Source organism: Lissotriton vulgaris, chromosome 9, assembly GCF_964263255.1.
Source record: "Lissotriton vulgaris chromosome 9, aLisVul1.2, whole genome shotgun sequence".
Classification (NCBI taxonomy): Eukaryota; Metazoa; Chordata; class Amphibia; order Caudata; family Salamandridae; genus Lissotriton; species Lissotriton vulgaris.
The window spans coordinates 201,205,551-201,227,628 of NC_141697.1; positions in this window are offsets into that span (position 1 = coordinate 201,205,551).

Consider the following 22,078-nt stretch of genomic DNA (forward strand, 5'->3'; position numbering starts at 1 on the left):
AAACAGAAGTAAATAACTCACGTCAGATGACTTACTCACTCTTGAAAGGAGCAAGAAGCAGAGAACCAGGCGCAACAACGGAGGAAAATTTGACAATCGCACTGCAATTGACCCACGGCACCCCAGACTCGCTGTCCCCTTCAACGCTTAACAATTGGACTGGGATACATCGGCAAACAACACTGGCATGTCCAAAATGACAGCTGCCAGATACAGCAACGCTTTCACAAATAGAACGCGCCGGAATTGCGGTATGTGCATGGAACATCAAGGGCCTAGCCTCCAAAAAGCAAGACCAAGAGTTCATAAAATACCTGACCTCCTTTGACATAATTCTGCTACAGGAGACTTGGGAAGATAAGCCATTTGACCTGCAAGGCTACACCACTTACTCGCTCCCGGTGACAAAGGCATGCGCCTTTGGCCGCCGCTCGGGGGGCTTACAAATTCTTGCCTCAATAACGAAAATAGGCGAGCTACTTCCTGTTACCATACATTTAGGACCACCGAGCAGAATCCAAGACACAAAGTTAACACTCAAGCTTAATCAGTCCAAACAGGATATTATAGTAATAAACGCTTATGTGCACCCAAAAAAAAAATCAACGGCAGCTAAGGAGCTGCTACTGGAGTTGCAGAGAGCTATGGAAGAAGAATCAACAGACCTCATAATTTTAGCTTGCGACTTCAACATGCACCTCTTAGGGTATACTATGGAAGGAGATTCAACGCAGAAACTCTCAAGTGCATGGGGAATACCAACACAAGGCCAAATTCATTCCATCAAGCCACCTAGGGTTGCAAAGAACTTACTAAGGGGCCTAGAATCCTTAAATATGAGAGTTTGAACGGACGGTTTGAGGACGACAGCCCACCAGCAGCCACATACCACTCATCTACAATATCATCACACATAGACTTCACCTTCACAACTCTGACTTTGTTTAACAAAAGCGCCACTTTCAAGATCATTCAGAAAAGGGGGAGGTGATGGACAGAGTATCTGAATTAAGCAGAACACTCATACCCAGTCAACAGAACAGGGCTTGATCCATCACCGTTTTTTAGCTCACTGCACCATCCCAGCTCAGAACCTGGCTACATGCAAATTAGTCTGTCCCTGGCCCAGTGCATCATGGGAACAGGGCAGACCAAACTACCAAGCCAATTCTTTTACTGGAAAGGAAACAAGCTTCAAGATTGGCATCAATGTATTTAGTGACCACCTCCCTCAAGCATTGAGTCTTCTAATAAGCCCAAGCCAAACTCCTGAAATCCGCAAATCCATCTTGCTAGAGGAAACAACTAACTTAAAAAGAATAAGATGCAACTCCACCAATATAGATGAAATAGCAGCATGTGCCAAAGCTTTATATAACCAATGTCAAGTCAATTCAACACAACCAACAGAAAGCTGGGAAATATTTCTCAGAACTTTAGGTGACAAATACTCACATAACAATGGCTTGAAACAACGGAAAGCGGCAGCTGCAACTATTGAAAATAGTCCTATCACTAAAAAACTAAAGCAAACTATAGATAGCACTCTAAATCTCCAAACAATCTGAGACTGCAACAAACACTATGTGAGCTAAAGGCCACACTAAAACGTAGGAGATGGGAGAAAAAACAACAAAGGATAACGATCTTTGGGCAAAACTTATACACGATGCAAACCTGAAAAACAGTGCCAAATTTTGGCAAACAGTAAACAAATTGCAGCATCCCAATCACCATGGGATCAACTCCAATATCACTGAAGTCTCCTGGACAGACTATTTACTTAAACACTTCAACAATCATGAACCAGAAACAGTAGTCGCATTGGCTTCATCGACTTACGTGGACACAATAAATTTAATTGGGGTGGGAAGTAATTCCAACCGTCTAAATGCTGTGTGCATCGAACCGCATAATCCACCGCAGCTAGAGGCAGCTCCATTCTGTATATAAGACATTCAAAAAGGAACTCTAGTCGAAGCAATAAGCAAACAAATATCTACAGGTAGACGGGCAGGAGCACCGGGCCCAAATGGCATACCTGCGTGGTTATACAAACAGGACTCTGATTTCTGGAGCAATGCACTAGTCCCAGTAATAGTACAGGCATTAAGAACTACAGCAACCCAAGAGTCATGGAGAGGCTCAATCATCAGTCCTATATTCAAGCAAGGAGCAAAATCTGATCCAAACAAATTACCGCCTGATTGCCTTGATAGACACGGAGGCAAAATACTATGCAGATATTATACTCAAAGTCTTGGTTGCTTGGTCCACAAGAAATAACATAATACCAATAACACAACAGGTTTCCGGCAAGGGCAAGGAACCATAACCAACATTATGGCCTTAACCACGCGCATGGACTCAGCAAAGCAAGGTAAATATCCCCTAGACCTATGCTTCATAGACTACTCAGCAGCCTTCGACCATGTCAACCAATTCAAGCTCTGGCAAAAGCTGAAGGATTGGGGGATACATGCACTACTCCTAGATCAACTCATACAGCTCCATACCAACACATGGATAAGAATTAAACTAGGCACTGGAAAGCACGTCTCAAACAAAATCATGACTACAAAGGGGTTAAAGCAAGGATGCGTTCTCCCTCCACTGCCTTTTAGACTCTTTCTGGCTGACCTGCCGGCAGAACAGGATACTTGCTCCTCACATGCCTCAAAGCTAGGTGGCATGACACTGACAAATCTACTCTACGCTGACGACCTAGTGCTGATCAGTAGAACCCAGATAGGTCTCCAGCACCTTCTAGAGACCACCCAACATTTTTCACACTGGAACGCCTTAAAAATAAATTTCAAAAAATCAAAAGTTATGGCCGTAAACCACCGCAACAAGTCAAATCCTCGCTGGCACCTGGACGGCAAATGTCTGGATCAGGTAACAATCTACAAATACTTGGAAGTGCTTTTAGACAAAAATAATTCTTTTAAACCACAGCTAGAATCCTTAAAAAGAAAGGGAGTAATGACTTGCTTGGCATTAAAACCCCTGAAGAAACTGCTTCCGGACTTAACACTCAACCCCTTTTTAAAAGTCCTGCGAGCGAAACTTCAACCAACAGTCACCTATGGGAGCGAATCCACGACAGGAAGAGACGCTGCTATCCTCGATTGCACAATTGCAACCTCCTATGGTGCGATTTTCCAACTCCCCAAATTTGTTTCACCTGCCCAAATAAGACTGGAATTCGGTCTTCAAAAACAGGAAGTAGAAAGGCAGGGCGCCTTTATAAAGAGCTGGCACAAAATCAGAGCTGCCGACACTTGGTCCCTGAACTATCAGCTCTGGCAAGAGCTGACCCGTACCGGAAAGCTGTCAGCTAATAAATACCTTCAGAAATCCTTGCAGGCTCTTGGTCTGACAGAAGCCTGGAACACCCCAATGGCCCACTTGATTTTCAAAAACTACAAGACTCATATCGGTAATAGAGGATAAGGAAGCGGTATCTAATCGTGCTCATGGTTGGGTCGTGCTTAACAATTATGTAGCTCTTAATCCCCAGCCCTACCTCGAGGTCGGATCCAAGCTTGTGATCAAAGGAAAATTCCTAAGGCTTTGGTTGGGAGTCGGACCGATCAGTCCGCTTTTGCCACCATGGGAAGGTAGAGGTAGCGATCAGATCTGCCGTCTGTGTGCGAAAGACACTGAGTCTCTGATCCATATCATATGCATATGCAAGAAACTCGAGGATATTCGGAAGGTACTGTTAAAACCAATATTTAACCAGTATTGAGTGAGGTCCTGCAGGTAGGCAGTGATTCTTTGCTTTAACTCTACCTTAGTGGAGCTAAACTGCCGCCTTACAAAATTCTTCGATCTAACAGCACTGAGATTGAAAAAACCTGCTGTCAACAGTTAAGACCCATTACTGAGATTTAAAGATGTAGAACTGGACCACACCACTGGACAACCAAGAAAGTTTCCATAATTGACCTTACACAGGCCTTCATGTCTGTGTCAGCAGTACTAATACAGTTGTAAACAATATTTACGTCTTTTAAACACAATACCAAAGCATTTTTAACTTTGTATTCTATCTCAAATTGTTTCAATGCAATATTTTCTTTTAAATGTACATTTAATGTTCTGAATGCCAGGGTTTTAAATAATCATGCATAGTAAATTTACTTACTCACTGTCTAAATCCACACTATGCTTCATGCATACATTTTCAATTCACAAAACCCCAGCTGGAAATATATGCATCGTCATAGCTGGACCCTACACTGGAAGATATGTCCGAGAAGTCGGCACAATATTCCAAAATCCAAACCTTTTACCAAAATGTAAATAATGAGGTTTCCAAGGGTGGGCACAAAGGTGTATGTGCCAAGGAGAGAATGAACGAGGGGTTTCTGGGGGGCAATGGAAATCCATTCCAAACTGATAAATATTGTAAGCCAACATTGAGGGAATTACAGTCACAAAAAGAAACCTCCATATCTAATTAAGAAGTAAAGCAGTCTGAAAGTTATACCCCCCAGCTGAGAAGCAGGACACACCTCACACAGAGATCTCTATTTGGAATGCAATGATAAGAACCAACAAAGGCAGTAAATCACACAACAATGCGAAAAAAAGAAATGACAGAAATAAACAAAAAATTAACTGGGACATAGGACAACAAATATCACAAACCCACTAGCATTACAGAAACATATGGTTTGAAAACTCGCTCCCGCAAGGGAATCACCAAATCTGCACGCGTTGCCATTCAAAGCAATGCAACGCGTGCACGTTTTTGCCCGCAAAACTGTGCCGATTACTAAAGGTCTTTTTCCTATGCAGCGCATGCGCACTGCATAGGCAAGACCTAAAAAGGGGCCTAATTCCACTTCCTTGGCCAACCTACAGCCAATGCACAAGAGGGTTGGCCACAGGCCCTGGGCTCTGGCAAGGCTTTGCATACAGCTCTGCCATGGGCTGCCTATCCCCCACCTTGCACAGTCATTGTGTGCCAAACCCGTATTCCCTCTCCTTTTATTTTGTTCTCCAGTACTGTGGTAACACCACCATGCAAACTTCCACCAAATGTTACTGTGGTACCATGCACCATTCAAGCTTCCTCGGTTATGCCTACACTGTACTGTGGTCACATGGGGTTGCAGCTTGTACAGGGGCACAGTATGTCATAGAAGTTCCACAGTGGCTACCTTTGAAATTTTAGTTTTTCATTTTAACTTTGAGGGTTCCACAGGGGCAGAGTCTTCCTATAATATTTGCTGATGCCCTTTTAAACAACTTTTTTTAGGGCATACAGATGGAATCTCTAAGCTTGCAATTGCAGATGCAACATTTCAGACCATCACCACGTTAAATTTCACTACTTAAAAAGTCCCACAGGGCCAACTGCCCAGATATGCCTAACTTTTTAACTCCTTCATGCCCAACCGGGCACCTCTATAAATGCAAATATCTTGAAAATGGCTAAACAGATTTACTCTAAATCACATTACATACACTTTATGAGTAAAATTCTTACTTATTGCCAAATTCTGGGTAATTTTGTTTAGCTACTTTTTCTGTATCATAGAGAAAAGTATCCTAAGAAAATTAACATGGGAAATCAAAGTTTTAGAATCTCCACTTTTCTTTGCCCTTGCCTGACTGATCAACACAAAACATCTTAGGAATAAACCAAGGTGGAGGAAATCAGTTTTTATCTTCATATATAGATATAAATTAAAAAACAGACTTATCAGTAGGTAACCATTTGGGGTCATTAAAAACAACAGAAATAGTGTAAATGAAGTCCAAATATATTTTTACAATCAAAATTCTTGAACAACACCATACAATACTTCTTTGGTGAGTTTTTGGTCATGCGTGATTGCTCTTTCCTTCCCATGCAAACTTTTATCTGTGAAAGTCCCTCTCAGTATTGACACTTGAGATGGGTAGCACCAGTTCACAATGTGTTAACTCTGGCTACCTACATAGCTTTCTATGCCAATACTGGCACACCTGAAGATGTTCATTCTCTAGGACAGGTTTTGCAACATATGCATTGAACTTGGCGCCTATGCCCTCAGAGTTATTGAAGAGGGAAAAAACGAAGCAGTGCTTTTCAAAGGCCGGAGAAAGTTCCCCTTTACGAAAGAGATCTAGAACTTGTGCAGAGTACAAAAGTGAGGCTTCATTGACTTCAAATGCCAAGGTTGGTGAAGGAACATTACTATGCATCATTGCAAGCAATTTCTGATGCATTGCAAAATGAAACTTTCTGAATTGCACCTCAGCATTTCTTTGCTTACCAAGTGTCAAGCATTCTATTTTGCAGTGCTAAACTCACCAAAAGTGTAATCCAGCCTACTCTCAAGAAGATGTTTCACATTTACACCAGTTATGTGGAACACTTGGTGGACAAGACACTAGTTTTTAGATTATGTACACTACACCAGTCATGTTTTTCTGTTAAAATATATGAATGCAGAAGAGTGTACTTTTTTCACTTCACCATCAATATGCGCACAAAGATCCTCACAATTCCTGTCACTGGCATCATTACTAAGCAAGAATTCAGTTAACAGTTACCACATGAATACAATAGCATTTACAGCCTCTAGGAATGAGATCCACTGGCTAAGTTACAAAGTTGTGATGAATCTTTACTGCTACACAAAGCAAAAAAGAAAAATAGTTGTGTTTTTACAAGGCCTGGGAATAGTTCGCACAGTTTGGCAACGCAGAACTCCGTGAAGTGACAAAAAAACTTAGGTGATTTCCGCAATTGGTGAAGTGCAGTGCGAAATGCCATTCGCGCTGGTCTTCCTGCTGCTCAGGTTGAAGTTCTTTAAACCCACAATGGTGGCTGGGCCCAATGGGAGGGAGGGTAGGCAGGGCCGCACTGAAGTAATCCAAAAAAGATGCCTATGCCTCCAAGTTATATTAATGCAAACACTAAATGATTGAAGATAAACCATAAGTTTATTAGTTTATCCCGACAAAGCTTTTTGTCACTGAATCAATACGTGAGTTACACCATTTGCTTTATAAAGAGTAGACAAAGAATAACCATCAACTTCATTTCTAGCCGTATGGAGTTCAGTAAAACAGTGTGTGCTAATTTACAGTGAAAGAATTTAAAGCAAAAACATTGCGTTGAATCGTACATACATGGACATAAATAAATCAAAACAATTGAAAAACAGATAAACAATTCACAGTTTGAGAGTTATAAATACAACGAAATATAAGAGCAGGAGTGAATATTTTCAAAAGAACAACTCCTGCCTCATGAACTGGATTCGTGTGTATCACATAATCAAAGAAAGCCCATTTTGTATATGACTAACAAGAGCCATTAGTGTGGAGTCAATGCCGACGCGTTTCAAATCCTGTGAATTATTTACAGGATTCTCATCAGGGCGGTGATTCTAGTCCATGGGAACTGTTTTGCAAAGAAAATTAATGAAGAGTTTGGTTAACAAACTTCATACTAGCGCCATATTTCTTTCATAACAAAATAAAACCGCAAGGAAGTGCGGCCTACCTTGTGAATATTAGCCCCATGTGGCTTCTATTTTGGCAATAGCGTTTATGGCAGGAGGGTCTGGGCTGTAACAAGAGCGAAACTAGTGTCACCAATTTGAAAATGCCAAGATGGTTGCTGAAGGTAGCGATGCGGTAAAAATGAATTTACCTTAGGTCTTCAGAACCTTTAGTCAAATTGGCCGGTGGAGGGATTACTTTTCAGTGTAAAATCGCTGTGGGGACAGAAATGAGACAAAAGCGATATTTGGAGTAGTTGTGCCAAAGCGATGAAAGGACAAGCACAGAGGCATTGCCACCTCAATGGGAACACTTACTTTTTGAATAGTTCAACACGGGCGCGATGTTCGGACCGGTGTTGCTGGGGAACGCTGTCCGTTCTATAAAATAGAAGGGGAAGGAGGCTTAGCTGAGGTGTGCTAAGTCGCGCTGTTGATAACAGTAGGCAGACGCTCAAAGATCGGTGAAGGGAGGGTCAAGCGCTTACCGTGAGTCGCCGCGAGGGGCTCTGCTATTACTGCATCCTGAGTTCTACCGGCACACAAAGAGTTTAGTTGTCCAAGGCACTGCCGGTGCTTGTGGCGATAAAAGCATGTGTGCGCTGACATCCAATCAGATGCGTAAGGGGTGCTAATGCATTGTGGGAATTGAAGTCCGAGAATGGAATCAAGCTCGGTTAATTTCACTGAGAGTATTAAGACCCTTATTCACGCTATCAAAACGCAATATGAGGTATGCCTCCTTGCGAAGCAGCATGGTTTCAACATCAGGGTAGCGTTTAGAGTCCAGCCACACAAGTGGTGTCCATTTAAAATCATTTTCGGTGTGCTGATTATTTACAAAGTGTTCAACCATTGGTGCAGTCATCACTCGTTTCTTTATCCGGGACCGGTGTTGCGTGATGCGGGCATTGATGGCTTGACTTGTTTTGCCAATATAGACCTTGTCACAAGGGCAGACCATTGCATAAACAATATTTTTTGTTTTGCAATTTGTGAATGCATCATGTGTCCACTTGATGCCATGGTTAATGAAGGTGTCCCCTTCAAGTGTTGAAGAACATGAAACACAGTTACCACATTTGTGGTGCCCACTAATCGGTTTAAGGTTCCACTGAGCTATGAGGTCACTCTTGGGCGGTGGGATGTGGGTGTCTGCTTTAATGAGGTGCTGTCCAATGCTCGTGTTCTTTCTTAATGCAAAGATTGGTTTGGGCAGAGGGTACTCAATTGTTTCCAACAAATGCCAATTATTTCTGATGATGTTTTTGAATTGGTTCGTGTGTTGACCGAAGGTAGTCACACAAACCAATTGATCTGATTGCTTCTTTTCTTTTACCTGCAGGAGTGTCTCCCTCGGGGTAAACTTAGCCCTATTTTTGGCATGTTTTAACAATTTTTTGGGGTATCCTCTGTCAGCCATCTCATTACAGAATCGTGTTGCGTGTGATTCAAAGTCCTGTAGACTGGTACAATTGCGTCTAATTCTGAGCAGTTGCCCATAAGGTAAGTTATCCTTAAGGCTTTGTGGGTGTGAGCTAGTGTAATGCAGGATTGTATTCCTATCAGTAGGCTTTTTGTGCAAAGAGGCCGTCAGTCTAGAATCACTGGTACCTACTAGGACGTCCAGGAAAGTCATCTCTTTGAAACTTGAGTTCATCGTGAATTTGATGTCATGGTGCCTTGAATTAAGCCATGCATAGAATTGATCAAGTTCGGTCTGACTCCCCTGCCACAGGAGCCAGACGTCATCTATGTATCTCAGCCATTGAGTCATGTGCTGTGAGAAGGGATTGTCCTTGTAGATGAATCGTTCCTCGTATTGAGACATGTAAAGCACCGCCAGCTCCGGCGCATAAGGACAGCCCATGGCTGTCCCCTTGATTTGTATATAGTAGTCACTCTCGAATCTAAAATAGTTGTTCCGAAGAGTTATTTCAGCCAATTCCACAATGAATGCGGAGGGAACCCGGTGGGGTCTCTCACGTTTTTCAAGGTATAGTTCAATGACCTCCAAAGCCTCATCTTGAGGTATTTGCGTATAAAGAGAAGCGACATCTAATGTCACCATCAGTTCCGTTACCTCATTGAAAGAGTGTCCCTCAATTCGGTTAATGAAGTCAGTCGTGTCTCTCAGATGCGATTTGACTTGCTCTATGCACGGTTTCAGAAAAAAATCGATGTATTTAGATATCGGTTCCAGCACTGAATCGCATCCGGACACAATGGGTCTCCCCGGTGGTTTCTTATCATTCTTGTGGATCTTGGGTAAGAAATAAAGAATTGGCGTTCTAGGTGATTTTTTGTTTAGATATTCATGCTCTTTTGGTCCTAAGAAGCCTTCATCCAAGGCTCTTTGTGTGATTTGTGCTATTTTACCCTGAATCACTAGGACTGGATCCTCCTTAGATGGTCTATACCAATCCCTATTATTTACATGCTGTTGTCCTTCAGTGAGATACATGGGGCGGGCCATAAGACCACCGCGCCCCCCTTGTCCGCCTGTTTTATGATGATCGATGTATCAGATTTTAAATCAGTAATTGCCTTTTGAGTGTCTTTGCCAATGTTATTCTTGACAAAGCTGCTTTTTTTCTCAAGCTTTGTAAGGGAGGACAAGACTGCTTGTTCAAAAGCAATGATTTGTTTGGGGATATTTGTCATTGGAGTAAACCTTGATCTAACCCTTAATCCAGTGATTTCCTGTGAGGACGTCATTTCGGTACCAGCGAAATAGGCTTTTAGCCTCAATTTGCGACAAAAATCAGGTGCCTCAAGTTTTAGTTTGGTAAAGTCAGTCCTTTTAGTTGGGACGAATTTGAGACCTAGGTCAAGAAGCATTTCTTCACTCCTATTCAAAACTTTGTCAGAGAGATTCACAATAGTGGATGAGTCTAGTTGTTGTAATTCTTGTTGCGAGTGCGCATTTGCCATGGTTGCTTGAAGCGCGGCCGTGTTTGGCCGCCCCTGGCTAAAAAAGGAGCTGATCCCCTGCCAGCGCCTCGTGTTTTGGAATTAGATTGTCTAGAGTCAGAGGAAGAGTCGGAGGAAGTGGTATCCGAAAATGTAATAAATTTGTTTCTAGATCTCCCTTGAAATGTGTTTAAAGCCCCTCTCGATTCACCAGAGGTATAAAAGTTTTCCCTAAGAAAGGGGTATACTTGTTCAAGTCTAAAAGATTTAGAATCTTTATCAAATTGTGATGTTTTGATGTTGAGCGAATAATCTTTAAATGATGCAATTTCTTTTTCTATTTTCTCTAAAAGTATCTTTGCATCACTTGTGGTTTGAGTGTCATTAATGTTTTTAATTAACTCTTCAATCTCCTTCTCTTCCTGACTGCAGATCCTCTGTGCTGTCTCAATGGTGTGTACCATTAAGTCTCTGCTGCATTTACTATTTATTTGACTGAAACCCTTTTTATACTCAGAATCCTCCGTGAAGATAACGGGAATGTTCTTGACCTGAAGGCCCCAGGGGATAGTGCCTGCTTTGAGATGTTTAAGTAGGAAGTAACCGTGAAGTTCAGTTCTAATGTGCTTCTTCTGAAGCCGTATCAGTTTGTCTGCCTCATTCTGTTGTTTAGCTGAGGTACTAAGGGAAATAGATGAAAATGGCGAAGATTCAATAAGACTTTGAATATGGCTTTCCGTGAAGGACAGTGTATCTTTGTCTGCCATGCTAAGCAAGGGACAACCCTTGCGTTACCCTTAATGGTGGTGAGGATTTTTAAAGAAAGGACGTCCTTTAACGTCGCTCCCAAACCACTCGGACTGGAGTCCGTTCAGAAAATTAAACCCACAATGGTGGCTGGGCCCAATGGGAGGGAGGGTAGGCAGGGCCACACTGAAGTAAACCAAAAAAGATGCCTATGCCTCCAAGTTATATTAATGCAAACACTAAATGATTGAAGATAAACCATAAGTTTATTAGTTTATCCCGACAAAGCTTTTTGTCACTGAATCAATACGTGAGTTACACCATTTGCTTTATAAAGAGTAGACAAAGAATAACCATCAACTTCATTTCTAGCCGTATGGAGTTCAGTAAAACAGTGTGTGCTAATTTACAGTGAAAGAATTTAAAGCAAAAACATTGCGTTGAATCGTACATACATGGACATAAATAAATCAAAACAATTGAAAAACAGATAAACAATTCACAGTTTGAGAGTTATAAATACAACGAAATATAAGAGCAGGAGTGAATATTTTCAAAAGAACAACTCCTGCCTCATGAACTGGATTCGTGTGTATCACATAATCAAAGAAAGCCCATTTTGTATATGACTAACAAGAGCCATTAGTGTGGAGTCAATGCCGACGCGTTTCAAATCCTGTGAATTATTTACAGGATTCTCATCAGGGCGGTGATTCTAGTCCATGGGAACTGTTTTGCAAAGAAAATTAATGAAGAGTTTGGTTAACAAACTTCATACTAGCGCCATATTTCTTTCATAACAAAATAAAACCGCAAGGAAGTGCGGCCTACCTTGTGAATATTAGCCCCATGTGGCTTCTATTTTGGCAATAGCGTTTATGGCAGGAGGGTCTGGGCTGTAACAAGAGCGAAACTAGTGTCACCGGAAACAAGCTTCCGAGGAACGGTTTCTGGCATTCCAGCCGGTTTTCAGCCCGGCTTTCTTGAATCCAGTGGCAAAGTGAGCAAGGGACTCATGTCTGAGCATACCCTGCCACACTTATGTCGGCCAAAAGCGGTACAAAAGAGGTTGGTAATGGACGGAGCATCTGAATCAATCAAACACTCACACCCAGTCAAAAGATCTGTGTTTAATCCATCACCTTTCTTTAGCCCAATCTGCCACCCCAGTTCAGGCATGGCTATATGCAAATCAGTCTGACCCTGTGCCTAATGGGAACAGTCCAGCCCGAACTGCCAAGCCATGTCTTCCCTGGACCGGAAACAAGCCTCCGAGGACCGGTTTCTGGCATTCCAGGCGTCTTCTGCCCGGCTTGCTTGAATCCAGTGGCAAAGTGAGCAAGGGACTCACGTCTGAGCATACCCTGGCACTCTTATGGCGGCCAAAAGCGGTACAAAAGGGGGTTGTGATGGACGGAGCATCTGAATCAATCAAACACTCACACCCAGTCAAAAGTTCTGGGTTTAATCCATCACCGTTCTTTAGCCCACTCTGCCACCCCACTTCAGGCATGGCTATATGCAAATCATTCTGACCCTGTGCCTCATGGGAACAGTCCAGCCCGAACTGAGGCACAGGGTCAGATGGATTTGCATATAGCCATGTCTGAACTGGGGTGGCAGAGTGGACTAAAGAACAGTGAGGGATTAAACCCAGATCTTTTGACTGGGTGTGAGTGTTTGGTTGGTTCAGATTCTTTGTCCATTACCACCCCCTTTTGTACCGCTTTTGGCCGCCATAAGTGTGGCAGGGTATGCTCAGACGTGAGTCCCTAGCTCACTTTGCCACTGGATTCAAGCAAGCCGGGCTGAAGACGGCTGGAATGCCAGCAACCGGTCTTTGGAAGCTTGTTTTCGATCCAGGGAAGGCATGGCTTGGCAGTTCTGGCTGGACTGTTCCCATGAGGCACAGGGTCAGACTAATTTGCATATAGCCATGTCTGAACTGGGATGGTAAATGGGGCTAAAGAACAGTGATGGATTAAACCCAGATCTTTTGACTGGATGTGAGTGTTTGATTGGTTCAGATGCTCTATCCATTACCACCCCCTTTTGTACTGCTTTTGGCAGCCATAAGTGTGGCAGGGTATGCTCAGACGTGAGTCCCTTGCTCACTTTGCCACTGAATTCAAGCAAGCCGGGCTGAAGACGGCTGGAATGCCCAAAACCGGTCCTCAGAAGCTTGTTTCCGGTCCAGGGAAGGCATGGCTTGGCAGTTCGGGCTGGACTGTTCCCATGAGCCACAGGGTCAGACTGATTTGCATATAGCCATGTCTGAACTGGGGTGACAGAGTGGGCTAAAGAACGGTGATGGATTAAACCCAGATCTTTTGACTGGGTGTGTGTGTTTGATTGATTTAGATGCTCCGTCCATTACCAACCTCTTTTGTACCGCTTTTGGCCGACATAAGTGTGGCAGGGTATGCTCAGACATGAGTCCCTTGCTCACTTTGCCACTGGATTCAAGAAAGCTGGGCTGAAAACCGGCTGGAATGCCAGAAACCGTTCCTCGGAAGCTTGTTTCCGGTCCAGGGAAGGCATGGCTTGGCAGTTCCGTCTGGACTGTTCCCATGAGGCACAGGGTCAGACTGATTTGCATATAGCCATGTCTGAACTGAGGTGGCAGAGTGGGCTAAAGAACGGTGATGGATTAAACCCAGATCTTTTGACTGGGTGTGAGTGTTTGATTGGTTCAGATGCTCCGTCCATTACCACCCCCTTTTGTACCACTTTTGGCCGCCATAAGTGTGGCAGGGTATGCTCAGACGTGAGTCCCTTGCTCACTTTGCCACTGGATTCAAGCAAGCCGGGCTGAAGACGGCTGGAATGCCCGAAACCGGTCCTCGGAAGCTTGTTTCCGGTCCAGGGAAGGCATGGCTTGGCAGTTCCGTCTGGACTGTTCCCATGAGGCACATGGTCAAACTGATTTGCATATAGCCATGTCTGAACTGGGGTGGCAGGGTGAGCTAAAGAACGGTAATGGATTAAACCCAGATCTTTTGACTGGGTGTGGGTGTTTGATTGGTTCAGATGCTCCGTCCATTACCACCCCCTTTTGTACCATCGATGAGCATTAGAGCATTAGAGCCATTGGTGAGCATTAGAGCTGAATAGAGGTGGGAAAAGCCGAAGTGAGTGTTGTTTTGGCAATATTCTTCTGATATCTGTTGGATAATGTGAGTGTCTGTCTACTGTTCTGTTCGGCAGAATGTGATAAACGATGCTACAGTGAGTCCCACCTTCACTGACTATGGTACCCACTGTATTGGGGAGCGGCAGCTACAGAGGTAGAAAGACAAACCAAAATGATATACATATATATGTGTATTATGTACTGGTGGTCACCATTATGTAGTTACAGTTACGACCTGATTTCCAAAGGAAAAGCATTTTTTGACTTGGTTATAACGTTCGTTGTTTGACCAATCTGCATGAAATGTTGCCAAAAAAGTGAAACAGTGTGTACTATTGAATGGGAAAGTTTTGGGCTGCTCCATGCAGTGGGGACCGGGATTGGGAAGCAAAATAAGGTTGCATTTGTGATGTTAATTCCCTAAGGAACTGAGGTTCCGTGACGGTTCTGTGACGACTTGAACCCGTGTTTTTAAGTTTGTCGGAAATACCTAATATTGGTATCAGTGAACCGCAAATGATCCATTTAGTATATCCTAGTGTTTTCGCTACGCTACGAGCAAGAGCACTCCTTCCATTGACATATTTCTGATATACCCACGGCATCCATCTTAGATCATGGCCGCCATTTTGTGTTTCCTTGCCCTCACATATGCAATAGCCTCTGATCACTTCATTCACTCCACTTTGATTAAGGACACGTAGCCTTAGCCGGAGATTCACCTCTTACATGACACGTGCACCTTAAACCAGATCACGCTGTAGCTGCATGACTCGACAAAGGCTGCCTCCTCTGCCCGAGGCCAGTCCTGCCAAACTGGTCTTCGTGTCCATTGTATCTGATCATGATTAGGCGGCCGAAGCCGGTAGCCTTGCCCATTTACAACCCACAAACATCCCTTATCCCGCTTTTCTATCTTCCACACCTGGCTCTGTTTCTTTCTTTCTGAATCTTTATTAGGGGGAGGTAACGAACTTTACGATGAGGCGGTCCGGGTCCTGAATGCAATATTGACAGGGAATTGTGACAAACTAGTGGGAACCCCTCTCTTCGCAATGTTTGGCCTCAGATATTTTCGACGGTTCCTGTGTAACACCAAATATTTATTGTTTTAGACACAAAGGTTTTGGGAATGTATTACATGTAAAGAATTCGCCCCCAGCTTAAAATTTCGTATATAAGGAGCAACCCACTTTGTACAAATCGAACAGGCTCCTAGTTTCTGCCCGTGTGTAGATTCTGTGACTTCTGTGTCCCTGCAGTAATAAACCTTTGGTCTTTGACGCCACCATCGAGAAGCCCGTGTTTCTGTTCATTTGTGCACCAAGGCAGGTGGAACTCCGGGGTCTTTGGGTGTTGTACCCTGACACCTCTGGACGGAACCAAAAAGTCCAGAACTCCAATTGGCGCCCAACGTGGGGCGACGTCATTCGGTACCGGTCCAAAAGACTGAAGAGTTCGAGAAGCTTCGTGTGAAGATTCCTGAGGGAGGCGCCCCACTTCATCGATCCCGGCATATCGCAAAAGTGGCCCGAAGTTCTCTTCCACGAGGGTTTCCCGTTCAGGACGGCTGCAGTGGGCCGTTGCCTTGACCGTCGCCCTGTCTTGGACCCGAAGTGGTGCAGTCCTTAGTACGGCGAAACGTGACGGGTTTCTCCTTGGTGACGTCTTCAGTGACTCAGTTAAGTATTTAGTGATAGCTAGCTGGTTACTTTGTGAGGATTGTTAAAAATCCTTGATCGGTTCTTGGTTTGGTTTGGTTTTGTTAGATTATCACTGGTTGTTCTAGTTACGATAATCTATTTGGTTTAGTTTTGGGTATCGATACATCAGTTCGTTTTGGTAGGCCTAAGTTCTTGGTTCGAGTGCACATATTTGTTCCGTGTTTTGTTTGTTTTGTGTTCCGGACTGAAAATGGTAAGTCGGAAAATGTTGTCTTGTTTTAGTTGCAACAGTGACTCACGATTGGAGGACTCTTGTCTGGTTCCTCCGATTGGGACTCCCCTATATGATCTATATTGTAAGTATGGCGTGGGTCCTATAACTTATAATGAGATATGGGTTCGCTATTGTAAGAAGGATGGTGTCCTTAGTTGGCCACTGCATGGTAGTTTTGAGCAAGAGATTCTCGACAATTTGGAAGCGAAATTGTTTAAAAAGAAAGCCCGGCCGGCAATGTTTGATTCCTTCCGTTATTGGCGGAAAGAATCCAAACAGAGAGAAATGAAAAGGTTGAAGAAAGAGCAGAAAGAACAAGAAGAGTTAACTCTAGAGCAAGCGACTAAACAGTTGCAAGCTAACGAGTGTGAGAAGGTCATAGATGTAGCCATTAGAGAACATAACTTAGCGATTGACAAGTGCTATCCTGCCTTGCCATCGAAAATGGCTAAGATACTGGAGGACTCCGAAAACGATCCTCTGCTATCTTATCTGTTGCGGTCACCTCCACCGTATGCACAAGGTGCTACGACTCCACTAGTCCCGAATGTTCAATTGCCGGTTGCTGGACAACCTGGTGCTCCTGCTCCTATCCCTCAGAATCAAGTTCCTGTACTTCCTGTGATGAATGTAAATGTTCCTACAGCTCCTCCTCTTCTTACACTGCCAGCCACTATACCTACCTCTGTACCTACTGCTCCAGAAACTATTTTCCTCGATACTCCTACTGCTTCCTCGTCTATTCCTACCTCTACTGCATTCTCTATGTCTGCGAGTGTACTAACTCCACTTTCTGTTCGTCGAAGAATCACTGATTCAGTTACTAATATGCTGTCTCCTATATATAAAACTTTGATTAAGACTCCTACTCCTGACTCTGTACAGAGACGGAGTCAGCTTCCGAGTACTGAAGAACGGGGAGTTTTAGACTCCACGGCTCTCAGATGGATTTCGAAGGGTAGAAGATATAGTACGAGAGATGTGCTAGACACGTTTATGCAGTGGGGAGAACCAACGCAGCGATACGTCTTTGATGAGATGTGCTCGTTGTTACGTGAAGAGATAGAAGAAGACGATGTCGAATCAGATTTGGAAGATTTAATTAGGGTTCAAAAGGAGTTTGCTGCTGGAATGATAGTGGGTGAGAAAATAAAACAAGCGATGGAACTCATTTTGAGTTTTAGGAATGAACCATCTCTTCGTTCACCAAGAGATTTAGAGAAAGGTAAAATGAAGCTAAGTCGCCAATATCCTATGAGGGAAGTTCCTCCGATCTGGCGCGAAGCAGTGGCACGTGATGATAATGCTGGTATTGCAGGTGCTCCAGCGCAGTTCCAACGAGTGTGGATACACATTCCATGGAAGCGAGCAGAAGTATTAGCAGTGAAACAGGCCTTGCCAGATCCGCGTAAGAATCCAGCCGGATATTACAAAGAATTAACACAGACAGTTGAGGCTTGTATAATGAACTTAGCCGACATTGATATGTTGTTTGGTAATGTAGTTCCGCAACCAGTGTGGGCTAAAATTCGTAGAGAAGATCATCAAGTTGCTTTAGGTGGTGATTGGGCAGCTATCACTGCAGCAGATGGTCAACAAATAGGTGGTGCGAAACCTGAACCTTTGATCGCTAATCTGCCAGGTAGAATAATTGATCTAATGAAAACTCTGATGCCAGCATTGCGTGTTAATTGGGACAAGTTGTCAGCATGTAAGCAAAAGAAAGACGAAAGTGTCTCGGACTTCTTCACGAGGTTCAAAGAGACTTTTGTGGATCATAGTGGTCAGGACATGAGTACAGAAGGAGGACAAAGATTGTTTGTCGATAAATTTGTGCATAATTTGTTACCTGAATTATGCAATAAATTAAAAGACTCAGAAAGTGCGTGGGCTGTATCTACGACAGCGCAAATTCTTGCGACTGCGCAGTACTACGAAAATAGGGATAAAGAGGAAAAGGAAAAATCAGAAAAGAAAACGAAAGATTTAAAAACTAAAGTTCTTTTGCAGCAGGCGTATCCGCCTCGCACGAACCAGACTAATACGCAGCAAAACTCATACCAAAGGACAGATTATAATACATCAAGACCTCAATATCAGTGGAATCAATGCGCGTACTGCAAGAAAGAGGGTCACTATAAAAATGAATGTCCGATCTTAGCGCAGAATAATGCAGCAGCAGCTCAAAGAGGTCGTGGTGGTTTTGTGCAGAATTCTAGAGGACGAGGACGAGGTGCTATGCCTCCACAAACGAATGATCGTCCCTCCAATCACTTTGATCAGCGAAATGGACAATCTGTTCAGCAAAATAGATCTCAGCAATATCTTGTTGAAGATTATTGTGAAGTAGAAGAGGGTTTTCAACAAAATGGGTACTAGGACAGCCATGGACAGAGAGAGGGAGTAGTATCAGTTCCAGTGGATCAGAGTGGGCCTTATGTCGCAGTAGCAACATCAGGTGTGGTCGAACCGTTTCTGTTGGATACTGGTGCCGCAAAAAGTTCTATCATGTATGCGAAACTCCCTGGCGCACCTTTGTCTGGCTCAACAAATGTTTCCGTAGGTTTTTCAGGCGCCCCTGTGTACAACCCGATATCTGGTCCTTTGTCTATTTCTGTTGGACCGTGCCAATTGAAAGCACCCCTGATTTTGACGACAGGTTGTAATGAAAATCTGCTTGGTTTAGATTTGTTAAAACGACTATATGCGACATTGTACTGTTCTCCAGAAGGGGTACAGCTTACACTGGGTAAAAATATCACCTCTCCGATGTACTTGTCAATGGACGCACTCCCGCCGGAGCTACGTTCACTCCCTGATTCTCTTTGGGCGACTGGTCCTAATGATGTAGGTCTCCTAGAAATTCCACCGTATGTGGTAACTTTGAAAGCAAATGTGAAATTTCCAAGAATTCCCCAGTATAAAATATCGAGTGAAGGTGAGCGTGCACTTTTATTGATTGTGCAAGATTTGATTAAGAAGGGTGTGGTTGAAGAAACTAGAGGAAATGTCTGTAACAGTCCTGTATTACCGATTCTGAAGCGAACTGACCCTACAAAACCTCCAGTTTATAGGTTTGTCATAGACCTTAGAGAAGTTAATAAGATTGTAATTTCGCAGTTTCCTGTAGTGCCAGACATTACTGCCTTGTTAACATTGATACCTGCTACAGCTACATGGTTCTCAGTTATAGACCTAAAGAATGCTTTCTTTAGCATTCCGATAGCCGAAGAAAGTAGGGATATTTTCGGCTTCTGTCTAGGAGGTCGCAGTTTCAGATTTAAACGCGCTCCACAAGGCTATTGTGAAAGTCCATCCATTTACAGTCAAGCTTTAAAAAGTCAGTTAGATTCTTTTGTCCTTCCTCCAGGTTCGGCCCTAGTGCAGTATGTAGACGATCTTTTAGTGGCTGCAGATGACAAGGAAACTTGCAAAGCAGCTACAATTTCCCTATTGCATCATTTGTCTAATTTGAATCATAAGGTGTCACCTTCAAAAATGCAATACTGCTGCCAAGAAGTGACCTACCTAGGTCATCTCTTGTCAAAGGAGGGAAGAAAGTTGACCCCAGAAAGAATAAAAGCAATTACGCAGATGAGTGTTCCACGCACACAGAGAGAAGTACGTGCCTTCCTAGGTATTACCTCTTACTGTAGGCAGTGGATCCCAAATTTTTCTCTGTTAGCAAAACCGTTGGTAGCTTTGACTGGGAAAAATGTTCCGAGTCCGGTGCCATGGTCTGATGAATGTCAAGAGAGTTTTACTGAATTGCGAAAAGCATTGTGTTCAGCTCCTGTATTGGGTACACCTGATTACAGCAAGCCATTCACGCTCTACGTTCACGAAAGAGAAGGTTGCGCGTTGAGTGTTCTGACACAGAAATTTGGTGATAAACAACGCCCTTGTGCGTATTTTTCATCAACATTAGATCCGGTAGCCAGAGCGTTACCTAGTTGTTTGAGAGCTACAGCGGCAGCTGCAGCTTCCATTCGACAATCTGCTGGTTTGGTGATGAACAATATGTTAGTGGTCATGGTTCCTCATGCAGTGGATACACTCATGAACCGAACGAAGACACAACACCTTACTAGTGCGAGATTATCTGGTTACGAGCTGACATTATTAGCGAGTCATATTCAGATCAAAAGATGCAATGTATTGAATCCAGCAACATTGTTGCCGACTGATCAAGAGTCGAGTGATTCTGAGCCACATGACTGTTATTTCAAAACGGAGGAAGAGACAAAAGGACGTATCGATTTAAAAGATACTCCTCTATCCAACCCAGATGGTACGCTGTATGTGGACGGGTCATGTTTTAAATTGGAGAATGGTGATGTGACTGCTGCTTATGCGGTAACGACTTTGAAGACGATTGTGGAGACTGCGAGAGTGAGTCAGAATTCTGCCCAAGCTGCAGAATTAATAGCTCTAACGAGAGCGTGTGTTTTAGCTAAGGGAAAGAGAGTGAATGTGTTAACAGATAGTCAGTACGCATTTGGCGTGGCCCATAGTTTTGGCCGGTTGTGGAGAGAAAGAGGTTTCATTACGTCCCATGGGACTAAGATCCAACATGGTCAGCTAGTTAACGACTTGTTGGAATCTCTAACCTTGCCGACTGAAGTTGCGATTGTGAAGTGCAGTGCTCATAAAGCAATCACGGATGATGTTGGTCGTGGGAATGCCTTTGCTGATGAAACTGCTAAGCAGACAGCTAGAGACGCGATGAGTAGAATGTACGTTGCTACGTCTGCAAGATGGATTGCTGAATCTGGAATGTGTGAGGACACTATGGAAAGTGTGAAAGAGATTCAGAAAGAAGCGACTGAGGAAGAGAAACGTGTATGGAGAGAAAGTACGGGCAAATTGGACTCAAATGGATGTTGGATTGATTTGACCGAACAGCAGCGTTGGATGTTGCCTGATGCATATGTACTTGCAGTAGTGACGATGGCACATGGAGTTGCGCACATAAGTTCTAAAGGGATATGTAAGATGTTAGCTCCGGTCTGGAAGAATGAGGGAATCAGTAAGTGTGCAGAGAGAGTGGTGAAAAACTGCATGGTGTGCTTGATGCATAATCCTGGCAAGGGAACTCCAACTCCAGCTGGCCATTTCGCTCCTCCTTCCTGCCCCTTCGAAGTGATTCAGTTAGACTTCATTCACATGGAACGCTGCAACAATTTAAAGTACGTCCTGGTGGTAGTTTGTGCTTTTTCCAGGTGGATAGAAGCATACCCACTAAAAGACAACACTGCCCTATCAACTGCCAAAATTCTTCTCAAGGAATTTTTCCCTAGGTTTGGAATGCCACGGATTGTATGGTCAGATAACGGAAGTGAGTTCATAGGGAAAGTTATGCAGAGTGTGTGTGCTGGTCTAGGAGTGAAACAAAAATTCCACAGTGCAAACCATCCCCAGTCTGCTGGTTTAGTCGAGGGTTACAATGGCACTCTGAAGCTTAAGATAGCCAAAATACAAGCATCCACAGGTTTAGCCTGGCCAGATGCACTTCCTTTGGCCTTGTTATCAACGAGAGCAACAGTGCATTCTAGAATAGGGCTTTCTCCATATGAGATTGTGTTTGGCCGCCCGGAAAATATCTGGGGTGTGCCAAGGCCTAAACAATTGTGCTCCATTGAATATCCTATGTTGATAGACTACCTTTACGACTTGACTGCTAAATTGAGTCTTATTCATCAACAGGTCTTCGATGCTTTGCTAAAACCTCCGGAGAGTCCAGGGCATCAGCTGAAACCCGGCGACCACGTGGTGGTCAGAAATTTTGCGAGGACAAAGAATCTTCAGCCCCGCTACATCGGTCCCTTCCAGGTCC